We start from the raw sequence: 20,722 nt of genomic DNA on the forward strand, positions 1-20,722 counted from the left end.
TTCTTTGGTCCTTCTTCAATGTCAATACTTGTCTACAGAACCACCGGCACCCAGTGGGTGGCATGGCAATGTACTGCTCTCAAGCAACACAGCAACTGGGTGGATGCCACTTCCTATAGCCGCAGATGAAAAATTTGGTAATTATCTTCCTCACACGATGTTGTTTTTGCTTCTTGCTCGCCATTTCAGACAATCTGTTATAGAAGAACAGCCATCTACCATACCACCGAGAGCGCCAGCAGCCGAAGTCAAAATGCCGGGTCCTCGGGATCCTGCATAGGAAACCTTTATACCACGCAGGAATAGTATTTTGCATGCTTTGATTATAATTAGCTAATTTGTAACCCTAGAGCCTAAAGATATGAAATAAATGAAATACCAGCATTTGTAAAGCACACAGCTACCTCCGGAGGGGTGTCCCGGAGCTGGGGGCCATCAGGAAGATTAAGCGAGCTATTGCCCAGAGTCACATGGTGCTGGGCTAACCTGCCGCTGGCGATCGAACCGTGAGCCCCTGTGTTCCAGAGTCAGCCGCCCTGGCCGCTGCACCACACCTCATCCCCAAGAGACATCCAGGCAGGCTGTCTGGATCTACGCCTTACATTCTGCGTCAACATAATCAAGATTACTGATTATGTGCATTTTGGTACTTTGGATGGTTGTTTTTTCTTTTGTATATGCTGCTTGGTGCGCTGTTTATTAAAACTACACCAACAAGGTCGGTGGATTTATCAAATAGTGGTTGTGCTCTGTAATCAATGTTTTATGACACATTATGGGAATGCCAGCACGTACAAAGTTGCTGGTCACAAATAGTAAAGAAACTCAACGGAATACTGGAGGCAGAGATTCCCATGGGCCCCAAATATGTGATACTTGGCATCCCTACGGAAGTTGATCTCCCTAGGTACCAACTCCTATTGAGCAACTTAGGGCGGATAGTTGCAAAAAGGGGCATTGCCAGGTCCTGGGGAGCTGAGGGCCTGCCCACGCTAGTGGAATGGAGAGGCAGTATGGACCTATATATGGGGGCAGAGAAGACAATGTACGCAGCCAGAGGATGCCCTAAAAAGCTTACTAAATATGGCAGCTGTGGCTGAGCTACTATAACCTAGAAGTCGAAGGGGCTGGGATTGACAGGATACACCCCAACACATAGGGTCAGCAAGTAGTCTGCAGATCTCTTCACTCTTCGAGAATATGACAACTGGAAGGGCTATGGTTAATAAAGGGAGGGCGAGGGGAAGCGGTATTTTACAATGAACTCTCTCATCGTTATCTTTGTTTCCCTGAAGGTAATTACTGGATGTAATAATGTAAAACCTACTGTGTACAAGGTCCACCTACTGATGTGCTGGCTGACGTTTAAAAAATAAAAACAATTTTTAAAAAATCTTGCGGTGACCCGCCCCACAGAACAAGTTGGTAGATGTGTTTAGCTTTACCAATCAAAAGGTAAATGTATTAAAGACATTACAAATATACCAATCCTTCCTACACACGTGTATATTTTAAAGCGTGGGCATTAAGTGCAGCATATACTATAAGTGCCAATGGTAGAAACATACTTTTAGTGCAACACATAGTACATGTGTCCGCAGTGCAAACATATGTGCGGGAAAGTGCAACATTCACTAACTATACAGCACATGCATGACGTGCAGCACAAAGTACACCATGCGGACACTACAACACATGCTTGACTGTGCAAAGCATGTCCTTTGTATAGACCACACACAACTTAACTTATTATTAATCCAATAGGCGAAACCTAATGCATTTACCAACGCTTGTTAATAATTCCTGTCTCAACACACACACTCACTGCAGCATTCAACATCATCAAAAACTAGTATATACCAACAAACAAGCCAGACATCCTAAGGTGCCAAACAAGGTGATTGTTTGCGCCTCTGCATTATTCCTTGTTGCTCCGGTGATATTTCTATTTTTTACCTTTTAAAATGGTTTGCTCAGCTTTTGAGTCTGTTATTTGTAGGAAGAGATTCCTTATTGGTGCCACTTAATTTTCTAGGTATAATTGAGCGCTTGGCCTTACCTGCTGCTCTTCATTTAACATTTTTTTTCATTAGTTTGTTGGGCTTTTCTCTGTTGATATTTCAAGTTCCTATAGAACAAAAAGAAGAAGTACAGTCCATTCAAAACAGAAATAGCCAACTAATGGTTATTGTAAAGGTGTGTACGAGAACCTGCGAATAGTTGAGGCACCCCTGTAGGAGATAGGAGTCCATCAGCCCACCCTTACTGGCGGAGCATCGTCATCTGGAACTCCAAGGAATCACTGTCTGAGCCCGAGATAACAAATCGCTCAGGTGCACAGGCTAGTGAAACCCAGAAGGAAAATAAACTCCTGCAAGGGTGTGAACCCAAATAGTCGAGGGCTCCTGTGAAGTGCAGTGCTAAGAGAGTGATGTGAGGTTAAAAATGAATACTTGATCAAAAATGAGTTTAATATGGATTAATCAAGTTTCATATATAAAAGAACCTATAGTCTGGTATGAATTTTACAGGCTAATTTTTGGTTCGTGTGAGAAAAGTATGGTCGACATGTTTCAGCCGGAGCGGTCACTTTGACCCGGCTTTCTTCAGGACCTTGAAATTGAAAAAGAGCTACTGCTTAAAGTAATCACAAAAAGTGAAAAAACAATAATAAATAGACCCATGCAAATCAATTTAAATGTGGGATATGTGTGTGGCGTGTGCCACCCTACCAGAACAGCTCAAGCATTGAGCGTGAGGACAATGTCTTCATTCCTAAAAATAGAATACACACATAAAACCTCATGCACATCAGAACAAAACCATCAGTTGAAAAACAGCAGGTCTAGAGTTAGCCGTGCCTTGATTATCAAACAAACTCAAAGCGATGTTTGGAAATACAATTTGTATATCAAAATAGTGGAAGAAAAATAGCAAAAAAACTCACCCAGCTTTGTGTGGGAGTAAAGCCTCACCTCACCCGGCTGACTACTCGGAGAAGGAGGCACCGCTCTGTTTGAATGTGGAGAAAAAGCCCAGACAGATTGCTGATTGATACCTGTCTGCTTTGATCTCAAAACACGTATTTCAAACATATTAAAAAGAACCTACAATAGTTAAAATGTCCGAAACCTTAAAGAACTCCTAACTCCCAGGATGTATTTATGGTCTAAATCTCTGCAGACCCTTGTTATTATGGGGTCATGTATCTTAGTAAGCCAGTAACATAGTAGAAACCAGTGATAGGTAGAAACCAGTAATTGGTGAAATAGTGTATGGTTATTGCCCATATGAACTAGGGGAATACTGGGAATTGGTGAAGGATAATTAAAGTGGCTATAAGTGTCCACTAGGCTCTACTTGTTACATTTGGGGAGATAATTCGTTTGTAAAGCACAAATAGCATGAGCTCCCAGCCTCCTCCCTTACCTGTCCGTCGATACCTCTGACTGACTCACGAGCCGTCTGGGAGGTATCGACCGGAACAGGAGGGGGCTTTTTGTAGCGCTCGCGTGTGAAATTGTAGTCCACGATCGAGATCAGCTGTGTGTCTCGATCGGGACAAGTGAGCGTGTCCGTACTGGAGCGCATGCGCCTCAAAGCTATACTCCCAGAGACACAATTCTCCACAGCGCATGTGTGAGAGCTGTCACGTTGTGCAAATAAAACCCTGTTTACTGGCAAACCGGCCGATGTAACAGTGATCAGGCAGAGCCGATCACCAACATAATAAAACCGCACACAACGAGTGTGCGGAGAGCTTGCTAGATAACGCGCTTCTCGTGGGATTATTGTTCGTCTGTCGCGCATGCGCGAAGAGTAGGTGGCAGTTACTAGCGCATGCGTGCACATGAATCATTGTGATAATGGAGCAGCTCTCGAAAGCTGCATAGACCAAGAGCAGAGTGTAGGTATTGACCCTGAGTGCTTTGGCAATAAAGAGGATGAATCGTACTGTTGGTTCACAATGGAGTCAATAACTATGACGCAGTGGCTTGGAATCCTAGAGCCACTGTTACGCAGAGTATGTAAAGGTATCGTAAAATAAAGTCACCATGTGAACACGATGCCCGCTAATCACTCTTGTTGGGAAAGCTAGAGTTACACATAGAGTTACAACCCCTCTCGTGCCAGATAGGTACAGGAATGACAACCAGTTCCTCATTCAGGGGGTCTAGTTGGTAGTGGTTCCCAAAGGAGTAATCCAGTACCCTAGTAGTGTTCTAGTAAATCATGTTTAGCTTTTAATAGTATAGAATGACTCAGTCATCAAATCAGAAGACCCAAAAGGAGATGAACATGGAGAAGTTCAGCCCATCCAGATAACTAATCAATGGATATAAATGGGTGTTTTGATTAGTAAAATGCGTCCCAGTCATTTAACCGGATATACACATTCATACAGTATGGCGATACGGCTGTCTTAGGTGTAGACGGAAGCCCACGGTATGTTATCATTCAGTCCTTGGGTGTCAGTCTTAAGCTTATAAACCCATTTTTGTTCTTTGGCAAATAGAAATTGAGAAACGTCCGTTAAATGTTGGGGAATAAATGGACGTTCTAAGACAATCCACCTGAGGTCCTCAGCTTTGTGTTTCTTAGCTAGGAAATGCTCGGTCAAACAAGTGGATTGTCTCATGCAGCGGATGGTACTTTTGTGCTCGCTTATGCGAAGCTTGACATTCCGTGTGGTGTACCCTATGTAATGTAGGGAACAAGGGCAAGTGATTCTGTAGATTACGCAATCCGAATTACAATTCGTGTGGTTGCGTAATATCCAGGGGCGTTCTGTGCCTATGTCCACAGATGTAGTTTTAGTGGTTTGCGGACATACACTGCACATGCCACAGGGGAAATGGCCCCGAACAGGTGGTAAGGACCACAAAGTACTGGTCTCACAGACAGGATGTGATAGTGGTCTTGTGTGGACCAGACTGTCTCGCAAACTTGGGCCCTTTTTGAAAGCAAATAAGGGAGGCGAGATACTGCCCGACGCTATGTTCAATATCGGCCAATGCTTGCGTACTGTCTTCTGTATTTGGTTGGATACAGTGCAGAATGTAGTGACAAAGGTGAGTCTCTCGCTGGTAGTCCTTGACACAGCGGTATCCAGTAAAGCATCACGATGGTTATTAGATGCCCGTTTCCAGGCTTTTCGTACTAGATGTTTAGGATACTGTCGCGATTGTAGTTGTTTTGCTAGTGCTCCAGCATGTTTATCAAACAACTGTCTGGTGGAACAGTTTCTGCGAATCCGCAGAAACTGGCCGACTGGAAGGTTCTCACGGAGTGCCCTTGGATGATGGCTGTTGAATGACAACAAAGAGTTTTTAGACATGGGTTTTTTGTATAGTTCCGAACTCAATGAGTTTTCATGAACAAAAATGGAGATATCAAGGAAAGCCAAACGATGTTTACTGTATTCGATGGTGAAACGTAAAAACGCATTCTGTTGGTTTAGCCAAGAATGAAAGGCTAGAATTTCGTCACCTGTGCCTCGCCACACCACCAGGATGTCGTCTATGTATCTCTTCCACAACACCACATGATGACGATAGGGGTTGCTGTGGTTGAGTACATAGTTCTGTTCGAATAAGTGGACATATAGGTTCGCGAGGCTGGGCGCAAAAACGCTGCCCATTGAAGTACCAGATGTCTGGAGGAAGATCTGATCTTCAAACTTGAAATAGTTCTCCATCATGGCCAATCTGGCGCATTCCATGATAAAAGGCACTGGGGTGATGCTATCCAAAGACCGTGCTTCTAAGAGTCCTCTGATTGCATCGAGGGTCTCAAGCTGCGGAATGCAAGTGTACAATGACTCTACATCCAGGCTGACTAATAGATCGGTATCGGAATTGAATTCAACCTCAGGTAAAATACGGAGGACATCAGCCGTATCTTTCAGATATGTAGGCATCTCGGTGACCATGGGTCTTAAAAACACGTCTACAAATTTAGATAGAGGTTCCAATAATGAACCAATCCCAGAGATAATGGGACGTCCCGGAGGTGGTCGTTGCTGTTTGTGAATTTTAGGGAGGCAGTAGAAATAGGGTATAACTGGGTTGTTGGTCACCAGAAATTTCGCCTCATGTGATGTTATCCATCCCTCTGCCTCCCCTTCCTCCACCAGCTGTCTAATCTCTAGGGAGAGTCTAGATGTAGGATCTGACTCTAAAGCCCGATAAGAATTAGCATCTGACAACTGCCTCAAACATTCAGCCCGGTAGATGACGGTATCTTGTAGGACCGTAGCCCCACCCTTGTCTGCTGGTTTGATGATGATCGACGTGTCCTTGATGATGTTTTTTAGGGCAGTTTGATCCTTCTTAGAAAAGTTACAGAAGGAATGGGGGCGGGTGTCATATAATGTCATTAAGTCATGAACCACCGCCTTTTCAAAAGTAAACACTTGTGGGGGGACCTGATGAGGAAGAGGACAAAACGTACTTTTAGGACGTAATCCAGTATTGACCTCATTGATCTCGTTGCCAACGGTTGTGACTGTTGGACCTTTCTCTTTAAAGAAGAAATGCAGCCTGATCTTTCAGCTGGAGGGGACACGTGTTAGACCTGGCACCTTGGCGTGAGTTTCCCTTCCACTTTTTGATGGTGTGCCTCGACTGTTTTGCTGGTGTTGTCCGCTCAGGGCACTGCGCCACGGCTAATCCGTGCCGCAGTGCAAGTGCTCCCTAGGTAAAGTGTACCTGTAATTGATGTTCCTGATTGGTTTATTGGATTCACTGTCAGTCCCCAGTAAAGTGCACCAGGGGTGCCAGGGCTCGTGAATGCCAATGCTGCTGGTGGGCTTGCAGCGCTGGTTGCGCCACCCACGGAAGCGGTCTTGTAAAGTGTGTCTAGGGCCTGCCACCGCAGACCCTGTGCGCGGTCGGGGACCGTCGCGCTGACTGCGCAAGTGCCCCCACTTGCCAGTCCCTAAACCTTCCCTTACCTACATATTAGCCACCCCTCTGGTAGGCCCAAGGGCAGGGTGCATTGTAGGCATAAGGTAGGACATGCCCTGATGTGTGTGGCATGTCTTAGTAGGGAATTACAGCCATTTCCGTTCTTCACTATTGAAGGCTACCTGCTCTCCATAGGCCAGAATGGGCTGCTGGGATCCCGCCAACGCTGTGACCCCAGTGGACTCAGAGAGCATGGTAGAGTGTCAAGTTTGGTATGCCTGAACTCAGGATGATAAAATACTTCTTGTAGTCAAGTTTATTTTAATATCCTGGGTTTGTAAATACTACTTTTAGAAAGCTAGTATTTACTGACCTGACCATCTCAGTCCGCCTCTGCTGTGTGTATGTGTTCTGCCTGGCAACAGTAAGGAGCAGGGTTGGGGAATCCCCAGAGACAGGTTGGCTGCCAGGTGGTGGGTAGAGAGATTACACCTGGATGGGTGGGAGGAGTACACCTTGACTCTTGAATAGACCTGTGCTCTGCCACCACAAAGCCGGCGCCACCCCCTGTGGGGCGGCTGATGTCTCTGCCTTGCTGCTGAAAGGAAAGAGCAGAGTCACCATAACAAAGTGCTCCAGAACTGGACTGAGCCAGGCCTAGGCCCCCTGGCGCTAAAGAACAAAAGAATTGGTGTATAAAAGTAGGAGCCTGGCTCCTAAGAAATCAGAATCCTGTTTACCACAAAGAACCTCTGCCCGACTAGAAGGAGAAGGAGACGCTGGAGGAGCTGGCCTGCTGCCTGCCTTGCTGAGAAAGGAGAGGAAGAGACTTACTGAAAAGACTTTGCTACTTTGTGCTTGAACATTCTCCAAGGGCTTGATCTGAGCTTGCCCCCTGAACTGAACCCCAGGAACAGTGGGTTCTCTGTGCTTCTTGCTCATCCTCCAATTCGAGCCGTGTGGGCATCCCGCTGGAAAAGAGACTGCGCCCCTCATCGCCCCTCCTAGGGCCGTGACACTCAGAAGCTCGCCTGCCTCCAACCCGTGAGAGCCCCGCTCCGTCCCGAGCCGCTCTCTGTCCCCGGGCCAGGCCGCCTGCATCCCTGTCACCGCCTGCTACTGGAGCGCGCTGACCGCGCTATCACCCCTCCTGCCGGAAGCCGTCCGACGACTGTGATCCACGCCGGGTCATCCAGCTGCACTGACCGTGCCCTGTGACCCCGCTTCGCTATCCCCGGACATCTCAGGCCGCGCCGCCCCCGTTGTGGAGACCCCCCTGCACCGCCGTGCTAAAGGGTCGCTGGCCGCGCCTGCCTACTTGCCCACACCTGCTGATTGAGGACCCAAGAACACTTCCGAAGCTGAGAGTCGCACCGACCTGTGCCGACTCTCCACATCACGAAAGAAGTTCCAGTATCGGGCTCGGGGCCCGCAACGCCTTATTTCCCCGTTCGCAGGAGCCGATCGCTGTGAGTACTGGAACCACAAGTAACACTTGCAAGAGGCTACAAAGTCTCCATTTGAAGCTAAGAACAAAGAACATTTGCCTGCTTTACAACCTGGTGGCATAGCGAAAACGTTATTGGTCTTGTGATAATTCTGCTGAGATATATATACCTATTTTTACATAAAGAAGCGTATTTTTATATATATCCAGGTCTGGTGTCCGTTTCTGGGGGGATTGATGTATTTACTGTGGGTATGATTGTAAGTGCTTAACCAACAACGCCTGAGGAATCGCCTTGGCTGCTCACGCCACGCACCTAGAGGGTGAGCAAGGGTCATTCGCGAGGGGTTATCCTGCGCCCTGACGTGGAGGAGAGGGTTCCTGCTTGACACAAGGGCAACCTTGCGCCAACCAGAGACTCCCGCCTCTAACATTGTTGGCAGCGGTTGGGATTTCGGATTTGCACTTGTAATTTGCATACAGTGAATTATTAATCACCAGATAGTGAGAGCAGACCAAGTAACGCAGCCACAGGTTTTCATTTTCTGAACTTTGTTGAGACATCTGCCATTACTGCAACCATGCCTGGCTCACACTCCGCTGGGAGAGCACTCTCTGTGATTTCTGGAATCGATGAGGTGGATTGGGAGAGACTGGAAGGCTACACGATGGAGCAATTGAAAGGCTACAGTGTACAATTCAGAGTCCCCCATGCTGGATGCAAGAGGAAGCCCCAGTACACCAAGGCGTTGAGAGCCTGGAAGGAGTCACGAGACCTACGGAATGCGGGGGACATCGTTCCACCCGACAACCTTGAGGAGCCCAGCAGAGTCCGGTCGCCAGAGGAGCTGGCAGACAGGGCAGCAGACAGGGCGCATGCAATGGAGATGGCAAAGTTGGCAGGACAAATGGAAATGGAAAAGCAGAAGTTGGCCCTGGAGGCACAACAACGCCAAATGGATCACGATATCAGATTGAAGGAGTTGGAGCTGAAGGCGAAAAGTTTGGACACCGCTCCTTCTGGTGGCAGCACTCCACCAGCGCAGGTAGAGTCCAAGGTGTACATCCCCAAAGATGTAGTAAAGGAGTATTTCAGAAAGGATGACATAGGGCAGTGGTTTAGGGCCTACGAGGTGGCCATGTCCTCACACCGGGTCCCTGAGAAAGACTGGGGAGCGGGGTTGTGGGGAAGGTTCCTTGCTGAAGGGCGGGACACACTGTTAGATTTGCCCTTAGAAGTCCAAACCTCATACCCCCATATGAAGGAAGCTTTAATGACCAGGTATGGGTTAACTCCGGAGCTATATCGACAGAGGTTCAGGGAGACCAAGAAGATCCCTGAGAGTACGTATGTGGAATATGTGACCTTTTTCTGCAGAGCGCTGGATGGTTGGGTGAAGGGTAGCAAAGTGAATGATTATCAAGGGCTGCTTGATTTAATTGCATGGGAGCACTTGTCCAGTCAATGTTTTCCTGAGCTACGCCAGCACCTGATAGATAGCAAGCTGTCCAACCCGAGGAAGCTTGCTGAGGAGGCGGACCGCTGGCTCAGCACCAGGGTCCACAAGGGTCAAGTGGGAGACTCCGCCAAAGGTGGGCAGGGTCCCCAGCAGAAGAGTGGGGGGGACAAGGGTAAACAGAAGGGGTTCCAAAAAGGCCCCCAAAGTAATTCCCAAGGGAACCAGCAGAAGGGTTCTCAGCCTCCCCCAACCCCGCAGCAGAACGGGGCCCCGACAGGTAGACCTGTTCCAAAGGGGCCCTTCAATTGTTATAAGTGTGGCGATCCGGGCCACATTGCCTCTGATCCTAAGTGTCGCCTGTTTGGTAAGACCGCACCCACTGGTGCTCCACCCCGGCAAGTAGCTAGTGTTAACTTTGGGGAGGAAGTAGCAGTCCAGGAGGGTGGGGGTCCCGGGCAGATGACCCTAGTCTCGCTAGGAGACAGTGAGATGGTCCCTGTAACCTACCTGCCCTCTAACACTAAGAAATATGGGCAGGTGGTGACCATCAATGGAAAGAAGGTTGAGGCTCTTAGAGATACAGGAGCCAGCGTGACCTCGGTGAGGCAACACCTGGTGTCTCAAGAGCAGATTGTACCCAATGCCTACTGTAGGGTTGTCAATGCTGACAACGTAGAGAGTCGTTGTCCAATGGCTCAAGTTCCCTTTGAGTGGGGGGAGGTCTCTGGTACTCTACAAGTCGCTGTGAGAACTGACATGCCTGTAGATTGTCTGCTAGGGAACGACCTGGAGAGTTCCCCTTGGGAAAAGGTGGAGAAGACCACGCATCTGAGGATGGTGGGTCTACCCGACTGGGCGTGCGTGACCACCCGGTCCATGGCAGCCAGTAGGGGTGTTGAGAGGGTCCTGGAGCCTGAGGGAGAGGTCCAGGAACCGGCCTTAGGGAGAAGGCGCAGGAGGCGCGGGAAACCGGCCCCCGAAGTTCCCACGGCCCAGGAGGAAGTAGACCCTGAGGGGGATGCTCTGGAGCCTACCGGGGAACAGATTGCCGAACTGGGAGATCTGCCTGAGCTGACCCATTGGCAGCAAGAAGGAGGTCCCTCCAGGGAGGAATTCTGCAGGGAGCAGAAAGAATGCCCTTCTCTCATGGGTATGCGGCAGCAGGCTGCAGACCAGGCCAATGGTGTTCAGGCCAAAACACACTACGTGTACTGGGAGAGTGACCTCCTGTATTCCGAGCCTAAGGCTGCTGAACCTGGGTCAGCCCGTGTGCTGGTGGTACCCCAGAAGTTCAGAACCTTCCTACTGGGGCTGGCTCATGATGTGCCGTTAGCAGGACATTTGGGGATGGACAAGACCTATGACAGGCTTGTCACCCACTTCTACTGGCCCCAAATGCATAAGAATTCCGATTCCTACTGCAGAACCTATCAGACTTGCCAGGCAAGTGGTAAGAGCGGAGGGAAGCACAAGGCTCCTCTGCAACCTTTCCCTGTGGTCGGTACGCCATTCCAACGAGTGGGTATTGACATTGTGGGGCCTCTGGACCCCAAGACAGCCCTGGGCAACAGGTTCATCCTGGTCTTGGTGGACCATGCCACCCGGTACCCTGAAGCCATCCCTCTGAGGACAGTGACGGCCCCCGTGGTGGGACGGGCACTGATGGGAATTTTCTCCCGAGTGGGATTCCCTCTAGAGGTGGTGAGCGACAGGGGGACCAATTTCATATCCACATATATGAAATCCCTGTGGAAGGAGTGTGGGGTAACGTACAAGTTCACCACTCCTTACCATCCCCAAGGAAATGGGTTGGTTGAGAGATTCAACCGAACCCTCAAAGGCATGATCATGGGCCTGGACGGTCCGATGAGGCGTAAGTGGGACGTCCTCTTGCCATGCCTGCTCTTCGCTTACCGAGAGGTGCCACAGAAGTCTGTAGGATTCAGCCCCTTTGAGCTTCTGTATGGTCACCCGGTAAGAGGACCTCTGAGTTTGGTAAAGGAAGGCTGGGAGCAATCTCCCAGGAAACCTCCCCAGAATGTATATAGTTACATGCTGGCCTTCCGAAACCAGACTCGGCGTTTCAGGCAACTTGCTGAGGCAAATCTGGAAGCCAGCCAGGAGGAGATGAAGCGGTGGTACGACCGGAATGCCACTCTGGTAGAGCTTCAACCTGGACAAAAGGTGTGGGTCTTGGCCCCAGTGGAGCCGTGTGCACTTCAGGATAAGTGGACAGGTCCATTTGAGGTTGTGGAGCGCAAAAGTCCTATCACCTACTTGGTGGACATGCAGACTCCCAGGAACCCTTTAAGGGTCCTACATGTTAACCGCCTTAAGCCCCACTTAGAGAGGACCGAAGTGGGCATGCTGCTGGCCACTGATGATGGAATGGAAGAGGAGACCGAGCCTCTTCCTGACCTCTTAGTGGCCTCTGAGAAAGATGGGTCAGTGGATGGAGTTAACCTCTCACCCACCCTGACGCCCGAACAACAGGAAGACTGCCGCCACTTGCTGGGACAATTTTCCGACCGATTCTCCCTGGTTCCTGGTGTCACAGATTGGTGCGTCCATGATGTGGACACAGGAGACAGCTTACCTGTGAAGCACAAGGCTTACAGGGTAACTGACAGGGTCAGAGCTTGCATTAAGGAGGAGGTCTCCAAAATGCTTGCGCTAGGGGTGGTTGAGTCCTCCAGCAGTCCTTGGTCCAGCCCCGTGGTCTTGGTCCCCAAAGCTGCTGCGCCGGGAGCCACACCTGAACTCCGGTTCTGTGTGGACTACAGAGGACTCAATTCAGTCACGAAGACTGACGCGCACCCCATCCCCAGAGCTGATGAGCTCATTGATCGGCTGGGGGCTGCCCGGTTCCTCAGTACGTTTGATTTAACGTCTGGGTACTGGCAGATCGCCTTGACCGATGGGGCCAAAGAGAGGTCAGCATTCTCTACACCAGATGGGCACTTCCAGTTCCGAGTCATGCCATTTGGGATGAAGAATGCCCCTGCCACCTTTCAGAGGTTGGTCAACCAGGTACTGGTTGGGCTGGATGCGTTCAGTGCCGCCTACCTGGATGACATCGCAGTGTTCAGTGCCACCTGGCCTGAACACCTGCGCCACCTCTGGGAAGTGTTGATGGCGCTGCGCCGAGCAGGCCTCACGATCAAGGCAAGCAAGTGCCAGATCGGGCAGGGTTCCGTGGTGTACTTGGGACACCAAGTGGGGAGTGGCAAGGTGGCACCCTTGCAACCCAAAATTGAGACCATCCTGGCTTGGGAACCCCCCAAGACGCAGACCGCAGTGAGGGCCTTCCTGGGGCTCACTGGGTACTACAGGAGGTTTGTCAAGGGCTATGGAACGATCGTTGCCCCCTTGACAGAGCTGACTTCGAAGAAGCAGCCCAGGAACGTGATTTGGACTGACACCTGTCAGAAAGCTTTCGACACCTTGAAGACTGCCATGTGCACGGCGCCCGTGCTCTTGGCCCCTGACTTCTCCAGGGAATTCCTAGTCCAGACAGACGCTTCAGAGCATGGTGTGGGGGCTGTTCTTTCACAGATGACTGAGGAGGGCTGGGACCAACCCGTAGCCTTCATCAGTAGGAGGTTACTTCCACGGGAAAGTAGGTGGAGTGCAATTGAGCGAGAAGCGTTTGCTGTGGTCTGGGCGCTGAAGAAGCTAAGACCCTACTTGTTTGGGTCTCACTTCCGGGTTCAGACGGACCACAGGCCCCTCAGATGGTTGATGCAAATGAGGGGTGAAAACCCGAAGCTGTTGAGGTGGTCCATCTCCCTACAGGGTATGGACTTTACGGTGGAACACCGTCCTGGTACAGATCACGCCAACGCTGACGGTCTGTCCAGGTATTTCCGCCTTAGTGACGAGGAACCCCCTGGGCAAGGGTAGTTCTCCCCACATTTCAGCTGGAGGGGACACGTGTTAGACCTGGCACCTTGGCGTGAGTTTCCCTTCCACTTTTTGATGGTGTGCCTCGACTGTTTTGCTGGTGTTGTCCGCTCAGGGCACTGCGCCACGGCTAATCCGTGCCGCAGTGCAAGTGCTCCCTAGGTAAAGTGTACCTGTAATTGATGTTCCTGATTGGTTTATTGGATTCACTGTCAGTCCCCAGTAAAGTGCACCAGGGGTGCCAGGGCTCGTGAATGCCAATGCTGCTGGTGGGCTTGCAGCGCTGGTTGCGCCACCCACGGAAGCGGTCTTGTAAAGTGTGTCTAGGGCCTGCCACCGCAGACCCTGTGCGCGGTCCGGGACCGTCGCGCTGACTGCGCAAGTGCCCCCACTTGCCAGTCCCTAAACCTTCCCTTACCTACATATTAGCCACCCCTCTGGTAGGCCCAAGGGCAGGGTGCATTGTAGGCATAAGGTAGGACATGCCCTGATGTGTGTGGCATGTCTTAGTAGGGAATTACAGCCATTTCCGTTCTTCACTATTGAAGGCTACCTGCTCTCCATAGGCCAGAATGGGCTGCTGGGATCCCGCCAACGCTGTGACCCCAGTGGACTCAGAGAGCATGGTAGAGTGTCAAGTTTGGTATGCCTGAACTCAGGATGATAAAATACTTCTTGTAGTCAAGTTTATTTTAATATCCTGGGTTTGTAAATACTACTTTTAGAAAGCTAGTATTTACTGACCTGACCATCTCAGTCCGCCTCTGCTGTGTGTATGTGTTCTGCCTGGCAACAGTAAGGAGCAGGGTTGGGGAATCCCCAGAGACAGGTTGGCTGCCAGGTGGTGGGTAGAGAGATTACACCTGGATGGGTGGGAGGAGTACACCTTGACTCTTGAATAGACCTGTGCTCTGCCACCACAAAGCCGGCGCCACCCCCTGTGGGGCGGCTGATGTCTCTGCCTTGCTGCTGAAAGGAAAGAGCAGAGTCACCATAACAAAGTGCTCCAGAACTGGACTGAGCCAGGCCTAGGCCCCCTGGCGCTAAAGAACAAAAGAATTGGTGTATAAAAGTAGGAGCCTGGCTCCTAAGAAATCAGAATCCTGTTTACCACAAAGAACCTCTGCCCGACTAGAAGGAGAAGGAGACGCTGGAGGAGCTGGCCTGCTGCCTGCCTTGCTGAGAAAGGAGAGGAAGAGACTTACTGAAAAGACTTTGCTACTTTGTGCTTGAACATTCTCCAAGGGCTTGATCTGAGCTTGCCCCCTGAACTGAACCCCAGGAACAGTGGGTTCTCTGTGCTTCTTGCTCATCCTCCAATTCGAGCCGTGTGGGCATCCCGCTGGAAAAGAGACTGCGCCCCTCATCGCCCCTCCTAGGGCCGTGACACTCAGAAGCTCGCCTGCCTCCAACCCGTGAGAGCCCCGCTCCGTCCCGAGCTGCTCTCTGTCCCCGGGCCAGGCCGCCTGCATCCCTGTCACCGCCTGCTACTGGAGCGCGCTGACCGCGCTATCACCCCTCCTGCCGGAAGCCGTCCGACGACTGTGATCCACGCCGGGTCATCCAGCTGCACTGACCGTGCCCTGTGCCCCGCTTCGCTATCCCCGGACATCTCAGGCCGCGCCGCCCCCGTTGTGGAGACCCCCCTGCACCGCCGTGCTAAAGGGTCGCTGGCCGCGCCTGCCTACTTGCCCACACCTGCTGATTGAGGACCCAAGAACACTTCCGAAGCTGAGAGTCGCACCGACCTGTGCCGACTCTCCACATCACGAAAGAAGTTCCAGTATCGGGCTCGGGGCCCGCAACGCCTTATTTCCCCGTTCGCAGGAGCCGATCGCTGTGAGTACTGGAACCACAAGTAACACTTGCAAGAGGCTACAAAGTCTCCATTTGAAGCTAAGAACAAAGAACATTTGCCTGCTTTACAACCTGGTGGCATAGCGAAAACGTTATTGGTCTTGTGATAATTCTGCTGAGATATATATACCTATTTTTACATAAAGAAGCGTATTTTTATATATATCCAGGTCTGGTGTCCGTTTCTGGGGGGATTGATGTATTTACTGTGGGTATGATTGTAAGTGCTTAACCAACAACGCCTGAGGAATCGCCTTGGCTGCTCACGCCACGCACCTAGAGGGTGAGCAAGGGTCATTCGCGAGGGGTTATCCTGCGCCCTGACGTGGAGGAGAGGGTTCCTGCTTGACACAAGGGCAACCTTGCGCCAACCAGAGACTCCCGCCTCTAACATTTCTCAATTTCTATTTGCCAAAGAACAAAAATGGGTTTATAAGCTTAAGACTGACACCCAAGGACTGAATGATAACATACCGTGGGCTTCCGTCTACACCTAAGACAGCCGTATCGCCATACTGTATGAATGTGTATATCCGGTTAAATGACTGGGACGCATTTTACTAATCAAAACACCCATTTATATCCATTGATTAGTTATCTGGATGGGCTGAACTTCTCCATGTTCATCTCCTTTTGGGTCTTCTGATTTGATGACTGAGTCATTCTATACTATTAAAAGCTAAACATGATTTACTAGAACACTACTAGGGTACTGGATTACTCCTTTGGGCACCACTACCAACTAGACCCCCTGAATGAGGAACTGGTTGTCATTCCTGTACCTATCTGGCACGAGAGGGGTTGTAACTCTAAGTGTAACTCTAGCTTTCCCAACAAGAGTGATTAGCGGGCATCGTGTTCACATGGTGACTTTATTTTACGATACCTTTACATACTCTGCGTAACAGTGGCTCTAGGATTCCAAGCCACTGCGTCATAATTATTGACTCCATTGTGAACCAACAGTACGATTCATCCTCTTTATTGCCAAAGCACTCAGGGTCAATACCTACACTCTGCTCTTGGTCTATGCAGCTTTCGAGAGCTGCTCCATTATCACAATGATTCATGTGCACGCATGCGCTAGTAACTGCCACCTACTCTTCGCGCATGCGCGACAGACGAACAATAATCCCACGAGAAGCGCGTTATCTAGCAAGCTCTCCGCACACTCGTTGTGTGCGGTTTTATTATGTTGGTGATCGGCTCTGCCTGATCACTGTTACATCGGCCGGTTTGCCAGTAAACAGGGTTTTATTTGCACAACGTGACAGCTCTCACACATGCGCTGTGGAGAATTGTGTCTCTGGGAGTATAGCTTTGAGGCGCATGCGCTCCAGTACGGACACGCTCACTTGTCCCGATCGAGACACACAGCTGATCTCGATCGTGGACTACAATTTCACACGCGAGCGCTACAAAAAGCCCCCTCCTGTTCCGGTCGATACCTCCCAGACGGCTCGTGAGTCAGTCAGAGGTATCGACGGACAGGTAAGGGAGGAGGCTGGGAGCTCATGCTATTTGTGCTTTACAAACGAATTATCTCCCCAAATGTAACAAGTAGAGCCTAGTGGACACTTATAGCCACTTTAATTATCCTTCACCAATTCCCAGTATTCCCCTAGTTCATATGGGCAATAACCATACACTATTTCACCAATTACTGGTTTCTACCTATCACTGGTTTCTACTATGTTACTGGCTTACTAAGATACATGACCCCATAATAACAAGGGTCTGCAGAGATTTAGACCATAAATACATCCTGGGAGTTAGGAGTTCTTTAAGGTTTCGGACATTTTAACTATTGTAGGTTCTTTTTAATATGTTTGAAATACGTGTTTTGAGATCAAAGCAGACAGGTATCAATCAGCAATCTGTCTGGGCTTTTTCTCCACATTCAAACAGAGCGGTGCCTCCTTCTCCGAGTAGTCAGCCGGGTGAGGTGAGGCTTTACTCCCACACAAAGCTGGGTGAGTTTTTTTGCTATTTTTCTTCCACTATTTTGATATACAAATTGTATTTCCAAACATCGCTTTGAGTTTGTTTGATAATCAAGGCACGGCTAACTCTAGACCTGCTGTTTTTCAACTGATGGTTTTGTTCTGATGTGCATGAGGTTTTATGTGTGTATTCTATTTTTAGGAATGAAGACATTGTCCTCACGCTCAATGCTTGAGCTGTTCTGGTAGGGTGGCACACGCCACACACATATCCCACATTTAAATTGATTTGCATGGGTTTATTTATTATTGTTTTTTCACTTTTTGTGATTACTTTAAGCAGTAGCTCTTTTTCAATTTCAAGGTCCTGAAGAAAGCCGGGTCAAAGTGACCGCTCCGGCTGAAACATGTCGACCATACTTTTCTCACACGAACCAAAAATTAGCCTGTAAAATTCATACCAGACTATAGGTTCTTTTATATATGAAACTTGATTAATCCATATTAAACTCATTTTTGATCAAGTATTCATTTTTAACCTCACATCACTCTCTTAGCACTGCACTTCACAGGAGCCCTCGACTATTTGGGTTCACACCCTTGCAGGAGTTTATTTTCCTTCTGGGTTTCACTAGCCTGTGCACCTGAGCGATTTGTTATCTCGGGCTCAGACAGTGATTCCTTGGAGTTCCAGATGACGATGCTCCGCCAGTAAGGGTGGGCTGATGGACTCCTATCTCCTACAGGGGTGCCTCAACTATTCGCAGGTTCTCGTACACACCTTTACAATAACCATTAGTTGGCTATTTCTGTTTTGAATGGACTGTACTTCTTCTTTTTGTTCTATAGTGTCTATTAGGGATCGGAGTTGTTTCAGTCCTTAAACCAAGTCCCTTTCTTGTGACCCTCCTAAAAAATTGTTGTTGTGATATTTCAAGTTCTTCAACTTAGCTTAATACAATCACTGAATAGTTAGTATGCTGAGAATCAAAACAGTAACTTTCCTCGGATGTAAGGCACGAACTGCGCCCAGCCTATGACAATCTACATGCATTAGATCAGGACACTGAAGAACGAAAACATCTAAACATTGCACAAACTCAAAGCATGTATTGTTGTCCCTGTCCTTCCTCCATTATCGATCATGTCGGACAAGACATTCATGGGAAAAGCCCTGCAATTGTCCCTCTCAACCACTGCCTCCCAAGACGAGCCTGGGGCCGAGTTCACCCCACAAGGTAACCAGGAGCACAGAGGAACGCGACAGCGCCTAAAACATAGCAACAACCCAAATATGGCACCCTCTTAGGCTCACAGCTGGACTCTTTCCCTGCGCAAGCCTTAAGCCCCATACGTGTGACCCGGCGTCTGTGAATAACATGCACACACAAGCCAGATGACACTCAAAGACACGCATTGCTTACCCTTTAAAACACCGAGGCTCACACTAGGGGAATGTCACTGTACGCTAGGTGCATAAAATGTCGTGGGTAGCCACTAACAGACCCTGCTGATCTCAAGCCTTTAATCCAGAGCACTAAATTTGGCAGTCCACTACCACCCCTGACGCACAACTAGCGCGAGCCTGCTCAGAGCCCTTTCACTATGGAAACACTTACCGCCCTCTTAGTGGTCCCAAGGTGGGCTGCAGAAAAGCTCAGCAGGCGGCCTAAGCACTTGCACGCAGGTGTCACCCCGCTGTTACAGTACGAGCCCAGTGCTCAAGGGGGCGGGACGGAGCAGGAAACGACAACGTCTGGCGTAGCTGAAGCCGGGTGGCTTTCCGCGCCGGACTGCGCAACCGAAGCTGGTTAAAGTCTGACCGCCGTGGCGAAGTTCCAGGTGCATCCAATAATACATAAATAGTATGAACGTAACATCTGTGTTGTGCCACTCGTTGACTCACTGATAAGTCCAGGAAAAGTCGCAAAGTGCCTGATCTGGAAGCCTACCACGACCGGAAGACGTTGCGAGCAAATTCTTTACCGAGGCACCTCAACCAATGAACATGTGGGAAATGCTAAACCAGCCAATCAAACCTTGTACACCGCGGCCCAATGAGCCTTTGAACTACTAACCAATCCCGCAGTTCCCGCACACTCGCCAATCGAAAACGTACGCGTTCCTATACCGTTTGCTTTTCTGTTGTAGACATGTGAAGCTCCGAGCTTTGGTCCTTGTACTGTTTTGGAAAACATTCCTTGGTGCGAGTTCACTTGAGTGGTCGACAGTAAACGTTGCCGTCCTGACTCATGGACGAGTAGAACCAGATTGCCGTCGGAGAAGCGGGCGATACCCGCACCATCCAACCATCCGGAACCCAACATGTTGCCAAGCTTTCGCTTCGCTCATGTGGCATTTTCATACTTTCAGCGCACTTTTATGTGACGTTTGAGTGATACTTTTAACCAAAGTAGTTTATATTGTGTAGATTGCACAACACGAAGAATGTTGGTAAAGATGTGCTTCCTTATAGCATGCGCCAACACAAACTCCGGAGGCGGAGTAGAAGTAACATCCAACGGGTTAACTGATCAGCTGTCAACCGACAGATGGCAGCTGATGACTTCACAGCTGCACAGCTGATATGGTGTATCAGCTGGCAGGGGCGTAGGAGACACTAAAATTCTGGGGGGGACAGGGACAACCTTGTGCACTTTCCAGTGACCCTATACAAATCACCGCCCGTTAAACAAATACAATTGCATACTTTCGAAGTGAAATATTGAGAAAAGCAGGCATGTAGTCACAGTTTGCATGTATGCTTTATTGTTATTTACATTCATATAGTAATGAGACCAAATGTTTAAAAAAAAACATATATATGAATCTTGCATCTTAATGCACAAAGCAAACCAAGGCCGCTGACTTAGGGTGGGGGCGTCGTGTTTGCAAGTGCATTAGGGTTTGAAAAGTACCTGCTGCTGCATTCCTGGTCTCCAGCTATTTTCAGGCAACAATAAAAATGTGAAGATAACTTTGGTGATTAATGTTCTTTTTTTGAGAGAGATCGAAGGCTTGTCTAGTGAAAGTTTTAATTCAATAGGTCAGTGAGTTACTGCTTTTGTCTGAGATATTCTTTTGGTATTTGAAGTTTATAAGTTAAAATCCTAACATTGAACAGTGAGCTATTAACCGTCATCAAAGAGCTGCATAAAAACTTCAATGTATAGATTAGAACGTTATGATTTTTCCCCAGTCTTT

General features: G+C 49.2%; 1 protein-coding gene across 11 annotated transcripts in view; it reads right to left on the bottom strand.

Annotated features, from left to right (window-relative positions):
- ERGIC2 (ERGIC and golgi 2) overlaps window positions 1-19,234 on the bottom strand; it is a 196,480-nt gene extending 177,246 nt beyond the window's left edge. For 4 of the 11 annotated variants that reach the window (XM_085652346.1, XM_085652339.1, XM_085652345.1 and 1 more), the window contains exons 1-2: window positions 19,138-19,234; window positions 2,060-2,128 (exon numbers count right to left, since the gene is read on the bottom strand). The gene's annotated coding sequence lies outside the window, so the exon portion shown is untranslated. Of the gene's footprint in view, window positions 1-2,059; window positions 2,129-2,732; window positions 2,776-2,947; window positions 3,013-19,137 lie in introns of those variants that run through there. The other 7 variants (XM_085652343.1, XM_085652335.1, XM_085652344.1 and 4 more) reach the window with 3 other exon arrangements.
- Between the last annotated feature and the right edge of the window lie 1,488 nt (window positions 19,235-20,722).

The sequence above is a fragment of the Triturus cristatus genome, chromosome 4_1 (genome assembly GCF_964204655.1).
Source record: "Triturus cristatus chromosome 4_1, aTriCri1.1, whole genome shotgun sequence".
Taxonomy (NCBI): domain Eukaryota; kingdom Metazoa; phylum Chordata; class Amphibia; order Caudata; family Salamandridae; genus Triturus; species Triturus cristatus.